This window comes from Dromiciops gliroides, chromosome 3 (genome assembly GCF_019393635.1).
Source record: "Dromiciops gliroides isolate mDroGli1 chromosome 3, mDroGli1.pri, whole genome shotgun sequence".
In the NCBI taxonomy this organism is placed as follows: domain Eukaryota; kingdom Metazoa; phylum Chordata; class Mammalia; order Microbiotheria; family Microbiotheriidae; genus Dromiciops; species Dromiciops gliroides.
Window position 1 is genome coordinate 437,617,459 of NC_057863.1, and position 8,642 is coordinate 437,626,100.

The following is an 8,642-nucleotide window of genomic DNA, read 5'->3' on the forward strand; positions in this document are numbered from 1 at the left end:
TTTTCTAATCACCAAATTCAGTGACTTGTTTTTCAGTTTTCCTGTTCCTTAAAATGAATTCTTAAAACACATTGGTAATGGGTTTCCATGTTCTTCAGGACAGAACTAGGTCTTCCATTCATTACCAGGGCAAGTCACCTTGCCCCCAGACTTCTAGTCTCTCTCTTTTCCAATCCATGCTCCACTCACCTGTCAAATTGATTTTCCTAAAGTGCAGGGTTGACCATGTCACTGCCCTACCCCACCCCCCAAGCACCATTCAACAAACTTCAGTGGTTCCCAATCACTTCTAGGGGCAAATGTAAAATTCTTTGGTGTTCAAAGGCCTTTACAACCTGTTCCCCTCCTAATTTTCTAATCTTTTTATGCCTTACACCTGTCCCTATCTTCTCCCAGGAAATAATTGTTCAAGTGACAAATATGAATTATAAGCAATGAAAAGATGCTCAGAAAGGACATAGTTCACCTTGCTTTCTTTTCTCATATTCTTGTTTGTATATATGATACATTGTACCTATAGGAAATAGGGAGTTAGGTTCCCATGACCCCCCAAAACTAATCTTTTGCTAGAGATTGCTGAAAATACACTTTTCTGCATACAATTCTTTATAAGAAAACATTAATTCAGATAATATGCACTTTTCCTAGCATAGTAACCGTGAAATAACCCATATAATGCAGTACACAAAATAAAATTGGTAACATGCAAAACATTTTTCTCTCTAGTAATTCCCTAGAATTCTGTGAGCTTTTGTGCTAACATCTCAATAAAAATTTTGATTTCAGACAATATTCACTTTTTATAACACATGAAATCTATAGCACCATAAATACTTTCATCTTTTTTTTTGCAGTTATAATGAATCCTTGATTTGTTAACAATAAACTGGAGGCTAACAGCAGCTGTAGACATTCTGGCATGGTTTATCTAACACCTTTTTTTGTTTTCTCACTAAGCCTATTATTGACTTTGTAAGCTTGGGCTTAGAGCCTAAAGGACTTGCACTATGCTTTGGGGGCATAATTACAACACAAAACTTGAATTTTAAAGGCAAAAAATGAAAATGAGCAACAAATGTACAGGAAACTTTTTACAATGGTAGGGTGAAGCACCTAGTAGGACAGTAGCTGCTCCACAAACTTGTGGACACTATGCCTCTCATTTTTCTTTACTGTGCATAACTGTGAATGTACTTGCTTGTTGAAATTACTAATAAAATTACACAAATCCTTGACGTCACAAAAGTTAAACTTGTGAATGTTGAAGATTGATTATATCTAGGAAGTCATAGGAATGGTGAATTGATCCATAAGGCAATTAATTGACATACTCTTTCCCAAGAACAATTGTAGTATGGTAGTATTAATTTGATCACTGAGCTCAGAGAAAGAGGTGAAAAGGTGTGCCTAGAGGGATGGGTAATGAGGAGAATGAATACCAAGTGGTAGTGCTATAGGGGAGGTGGTGTGATGGGATATGAAATGTGGTATGATGGTCTGGGGCCCATCTAGATATACTGGGTTAGTTGAGTTTGTACTCACTCATTTATATATGTAAAAAAAGGAAATATGTGTTCAGTGATCAAATAAAATAATTACTTTTAGTTTTATTTTGACTGGGTCTATGTTTGTGACTTCCTCCATAGCAATGGGTGAAGAAAACACTAGCATTGTCCCCTAGCAATATAGTCTGGACTCTTCCATGAAATTCACTCCCTCACCCTCAATAAGGAGAAGTGGGAGTTACTCACCGATTTAATAATCCAGCAAGCATTTATCATGTGCATGAAATGTACTCTGCTCAGGGTTGGACATACAAATATGAAACAAGATATAGCCTTCAAAGAGCTTACATTCAATTAAAAAACAAGCTGTTTTTTAAGTAAGGATGGTTTTATTCATTGTTGATTGGTTGGCTGATTGATTACTTAAGTTTAGACAGGGAAATGACATGTTATAATGAGAAAAAATGCATGGAAGTCAAACGGAGAAGCATGAGAGAATCAGAAAGGAGGGGTCTCGGGGCAACTAGGTGGCGCAGTGGATAGAGCACCAGCCCTGCAGTCAGGAGTACCTGAGTTCAAATCCAACCTCAAAACATTGACACTTACTAGCTGTGTGACCCTGGGCAAGTCACTTAACTCCAATTGCCTCACAAAAAAAAAAAAAAAAGAAAGATCAGTTGCCTGGTTTCTTTTAGGTCCTGCCTATGGGACCACATTCTCATTTTTGTGGCTCTATTTCTGTCCTAAAAAGTAGGGAAACTGAGGAATCTGGAAGAAGACACTCTGATTATCTTCCCTTTTTCAAGGCAAAACTGTATCTCAATTATCTTAGACTTAAAAATTTCAGGTAACACCCATACAGTGTGCATTAGGCTTGTATTGTATAATGCTGAAACAGATGCCCACTAGGCCCTTCTCGATTCTATTAATGCTGCAACTGAATCCCTTTTGATCTCTTCTCTGTGAAAATGGTGATCATTTTAGACATTTGCCAGTTCCCAGAATCAGATTGAGAGCTGGAAGAGACCTTAGTGGCCAGTTAGCTCCACTTGCTCATTTTACAGGCGAGGAAACCAAGGCCCAGGGAAATTAAGTCACTTGGCAAAGTCTACACAGGTAATATGTATCAAATACAGGATCTGCACCCAGAGGCACCAGAGATGAGAGAGGAAGATACTATTTTTTCTTCTTTGAATAAGAGATTATACTTTTATTCAAGTTGTAAGACACAAAGAAACCAAGCCATTCTAAAGAGTCCAAAGGAAGATGAAATTTGATTCCTAACACTAGTCAGGCTTTACTTTATGCAGAGGGGACCAAATTAAAAATAGTGAGCCTGCTAATGAAAAAGTCCTGTGGCTGGTTTTGGCAGCTTGACCTACAGCTAAGAATAGGAAGCCTGTCCTAGTTGACCTGAATTGCCATGGCTAAGGACACTGAGCTCTTCTCTTTGCTCCATTCTTGGTTTCAGAATGTTAAAAATGATGGGTGATTTGTTTGAACTTCTTATATTTCACTTTTAGGTATGTTGTGTTGATGAGGCATAGCCTCAGAATTTCCTCTTCTCCCAAATCATAGTTCAAGAGTATTCACTAGGAAAAATTTGGAAAATTCATTAGGATTAAAAAACAGGGTGCCAATGAGAACCCAGTCCTTAAGTGTGTGTATAATATACTCTGCCTGGTATCAGCACACATGGTAGTTTGATGAACCTCTGCCAGAAATGTGTAATTCTTCATAATGGAGAAACCCTGCCCCTAATTCAGAACCTGTCACTATTTACTGTTGGTTTATTGCTTGATGACAAAAACCTTTTAATCGGATGCTGAGTTAGAATTGAGTATGCATACAATTTGCAGAAATAGAAAAGTTCCATCCTCTCTCTTTCCCTGGGATTTCCAGACATAACAATTTTGTAGGCCTCTGGTTCTGGGAAAGATCTGGGATTCTCTCTCCCTCTCTCTCACACCCGGATGCCACGTGATTATGAATGCATACTACTGTGTTAGTCTATCTGTGATGTGCTTCTGTGTTCCTGATCTTAGGTGAATGAGTATCAGAGACAACCTTGTAAGCTTGGAAAGGTTCAAAGAGACATCAGAGGGGGAAGCTAGGTGGCCCAGTAGATAAAGCACTGGCCCTGGATTCAGGAGGACCTGAGTTCAAATTTGACCTCAGACACTTGACATTTACGAGCTGTGTGACCCTGGGCAAGTCACTTAACCCTCATTGCCCTGCAAAACCAAAAAAACAAAAAACAAAAAAATCCAAACAAACAAAGAGACATCAGAAGTCCAGGAGCTGGAGTCCATAGCAGAGTCTGTTATACCCACAACAGCCAAAGCAGGTGAAGAGTCACCTGATTGATTCAAACTAGCAGTGGAGCTACCTGTTCAAGACAACCTGTGCTGCAAGCAAAGGAGTGTCTTATTCATGGCTGCATCATACCCAGAAGTGAACTTGGTGAACTTTGTAGTAAGTTTTAAGATTGAGCAGGTTCATAGATGAGAGAGTATGTCCCATTTTGTGGGGATGCTTTTGTAATTCTGTCCTTGCTATACTTTTGCATTAAATATCCCTTTGCAGAAGCTAATTGATGTTAATTATTTGATATTGATCACAATCACAGCTAGCATTTATACAGTACTTTAAGGTTTGCAAAGAATTTTACATACTCATTCAAATATCACAACAACTCTGTGAGGTAGGTGCTATCATTATTTCCATTTTCTGGGGAGGAATATCTCAATATTACTGGAAGTTATTGGCAGGTTAATCAATATTGGAGATATTCTAACTGGTTATTGATTTTGGGGAGATATGCTGGATGAGGGTTTGAGAGATATAATATCATTAAAGTAGCATTAGAAAAACACACCACAACCTCTCAGAGTAATCCCTAGACTTCTGAGGTGGGAAGAGAGTAATATCCTTGCTTTGGAGACCTGATCTGCCTTGCAAGTGGGGCTTGGGAAGGTAAGTCCAGAGCCTATATCCTAATGCTTATGTTAGGATTTTTTATATTCCTTCCCCTGTAAAACAAAACAAAACAAAACAAAACAAAAGCCATTACAGACCCTAGCAAAAATGGTTGCCAGTGAACCATTTAAAAGTCAATGCAGGGGGCAGCTAGGTGGTGCAGTGGATAGAGCACCAGCCCTGGAGTCAGGAGTACCTGAGTTCAAATCTGGCCTCAGACACTTAACACTTAGTAGCTGTGTGACCCTGGGCAAGTCACTTAACCCCAATTGCCTCACTAAAAAAAAAAAAAAAGTCAATGCAGGGGGCAGCGAGGTGGTGCAGTGGATAAAACACCAGCCTGGGATTCAGGAGGACCCGAGTTCAAATCCAGCCTCAGACACTTGACACTTACTAGCTGTGTGACCCTGGGTAAGTCACTTAACACTCATTGCCCTGCAAAAAAAAAAAAAAAGTCAATGCATTTTAAGGCAGGACTTTTGCCAGTCAGCTCCTATCAGGGCTGTTACAAATTGCCTCAGGGCCACCAAGATGACCCAGTAGATTGAAAATCACACAAACAGTATGATTCTAGCCAAGTCATTTAACCTCTGTCTCAGTTTCCACAACTGTAGAATGGGGATAATAATACCATCTACCTCACATGGTTGTTGTGAAGATTAAATGAGATAACATTGTAAAGTACTTAGCACAGTGCCTGGCATGTAGTAGGTGCTATATAAATGGTTATTCCCTTCCCTGTTTCCCTCTTAAGTGATGTCTTCACAACCACCATTCCCAATTCATTGTTACTTTTAGTTTTTTTTGTTTTGTTTTGTTTTGTTTTGTGGGGCAATGGGGGTTAAGTGACTTGCCCAGGGTCACACAGCTAGTAAGTGTCAAATGTCTGAGGCTGGATTTGAACTCAGGTAGTCCTGAATCCAGGGCTGGTACTTTATCCATTGCACCACCTAGCTGCCCCTGCTCATTTATTTCAGTTGTGTCTCACTCTTTGCAACCCTATTTGGGATTTTCTTGGCATTGATACTGGAGCAGTTTGCCCTTTCCATTTCCAGCTCATTTTACAGATGAGGGAACTGAGGCAAACAGGGTTAAGTGACTTGTCCAGGCTCACACAACTAAGTGTCTGAAACCAGATTTGAACTCAGGAAGACCTGTCATTCTGACTTCAGGACTGGAGTTCTATCTACTGTGCCACCTAACTGCCCATTTATTTGCTTGCTTTTATTTTTAAAAGAAATTGGGATTTAAATACCAATTAAAATGAGCATTTCTTTATAAATAGTAGAACAGAAAAAAGAGTATACATAAAATTACAAACATCTAGCATATAGAGCTTGCTTTCTTTTTTAAAGTATATAATAAATTCAACATATAACTTTCTTGTTTGTGTTTCCTTCTGGCTTTCCTATTGCTCTATTCCGTGCATTTTTTTTTTTTTTTGGTGTGGCAATTGAGGTTAAGTGACTTGCCCAGGGTTACAAAGCTAGTAAATGTCAAGTGTCTGAGGCTGGATTTGAACTCAGGTACTCCTGACTCCAGGACCGGTGCTCTATCTACTGCACCACCTAGGTGCTCCTATTCTGTGCATTTTAAATGATGCTTCAATGACCCTCTTTTAAATTTTTTTTTTTTTGCAGGGTAATGAGGGTTAAGCCCAGGGTCACACGGCTAGTAAGTGTCAAGTGTCTGAGTCTGAATTTGAACTCAGGTCCTCCTGAATCCAGGTCCAGTGCTTTATCCACTGCACCACCTAGCTGCCCTTAATGACCCTCTTTTTTTTAACTTTCCTTTTTCTTTCTTTCTTTTGGTAACTAAAATAACCCTGTCTCTGCTCTCCCTAGTTGAGAAAAAAAGAAAAGGAAAACAAAACTCTCATCACACACATATATGCATACACACATATACACACATATACACATGTACACGCATATATGTACATGCATATATGTATATGTGAGTATGTATGGAAGTATACATACACACATTATATACAAACAAAAACAAATTCCCACATTGGCCATAATAAAAATACATCTCATTTTCTATCTTTGAGTCTATTACCTCTCTGTGAGGAGGTGGGTTGCACATTTTATCACTTGTCTTCTGGAATTTTGGTTGGTCATTGCATAGCTATTCCACTTACAATGCACTCACAACAACAGCTTATGAGTTCCACCTACATTTTGACTTTTCTTTAGTCATCCAGAAGTCATAATTAGTTTTAATAAAGGACATTTAATGAAATAGTATAATAATAAGATTTTCTGCAGAACATTCCATCCTAACTCTAGGCTATATTCTCCCACAAATATATGGTATCGGGAAGGCCAAAATGCAGAGTCACATTTTTGGTGACTAAGCATTTGTCTTTAATTGCCCATAGAGCTGCTCACCCTTCTGAACTCTATTGTTTGTGATGTTGGTGAAATATAGACAGTGCTAAAGTTAGCAATTTAGGTGTTCTCCATGCTGCTTTTTCTGTTATTTCCCCTGTTGGCTCTCTACTGCTGTAAAACTAGAATTGAGATGTCAACATCCTTCTTCCATGCTAAGGACAGGGAGTTGGTGACACTTATGGTCAATATTCAATAGAGATCAGATAGAGTCATCATGGATCTAAAAAAGCAACTGGACCTATCCACCCCAGGGACACAGGCCAGGGTGGGAACTAGGCATGGGTGAAGTTGAATGGGTCAGGACCCAAGAGAAGAGGGTCAAACAGAAAGATGAATGAATGGGAAAGCAATAATAACAACATCTGTATGCTCATCATCACAGATGGGATTTACATAGCACTTTTAAGTTTGCAAAGAACTTTATATATATTAGTTTGAGTTTCATAATAGCCTGGTGGATGGGGGGGGTACTGTAGGGCTTATTATTTCCATTTTACAGATGAGTAAACTGAGGTACAAGAACATGTAACTTGCCAATGTTAACATACTTAAATATCAGAAAAGACTGGAATTGAAACTGGAAACTAGGTTATATTATTCTCTTTGACAGAACACTGTGAGTATGGGAAATATAAGATGTAATCTGATATCCCAAAGGGAAAAATGGAATCCTTTTGATGAACCAGAATGGTTTTGGCTAGCTAGTATTGGGAGCAGCCCATGGCCACTGCTACATTCTCTGCTCCTTCTTCCATCAGGTGCAATAGAGTTATAACTAGGAATTCTGTCACCCAGAGTAGATACAGTTGAACACTTGGTGATACAAGACTGCATGGAGAGACCCCAGAACATCATACCAAAATGGGGAAGCAGAGAACCCAGAACTCCTATGGTTAGAAGAGAGCCTGAATCAGGGAAACTCACTTGGAGTTTGGGAAGGATATAGCATCTTTACCTTCACGGCCTCATATGTAGCTTTTATGTCAGCTACTTGAAATTTGGTTTCATTGGTGCTTGGAAAGGGGCATCTCAGTGATGGGATGTTAGGGGAAGAGAACATCAACCTAGATGTCAGTTCCCTGAGAGAAATGCCTGCTCACTCTGGCCTAGTGACAACTCTGAGAGGCTGTTAATAAAGACAAAAAGATGCTCCCCTGCAAAATGATGGCCCAGAAGTCGGACGGAAATGACCCATATTTTAAAGCTCTATGGGGGCATATTTAATATGCTAATGATTATAAAATGAGAAACAGATGTTATAAGCCTCCATGTTAAACATCTTGATATTTAATTCTTGTGTTTCTTCTTTGAAGAGCAATGGCTAAAGATCTCAGGATCTTGTTTTCTGCCAGTTACAGTTTTCTAATTTTGGCAGATTAAAATATAATCCTTCTAAAATAGATAAACCAAATAATACCATTGTTTATTTTCTTGCATGTGACCTCAATAGATCAGTATCTATGTATGGGATTGAGACCTTAGAACTACCAAAGATTTACTAAAATATGGGATTTGATAAGTATAATCAGATCTTCCCCCCTTTCTTTGCCTTGTAGCAATCATTAAATATTTTCCCAACACAGGCTGCATTTTAATAGCTTAGGGTTCGGGATTTTTTTTTTGGTCTTTTTTCTTTTGATCTGCATGGCAGAACTTTATCCAAGTTGCACAGGCCACTTGTTTTTACTCACTATTCCTGCTATTATTATTATTATTAATTAGAGAATTGGGAGATACATATTTTTAAACCTTCTGGCTT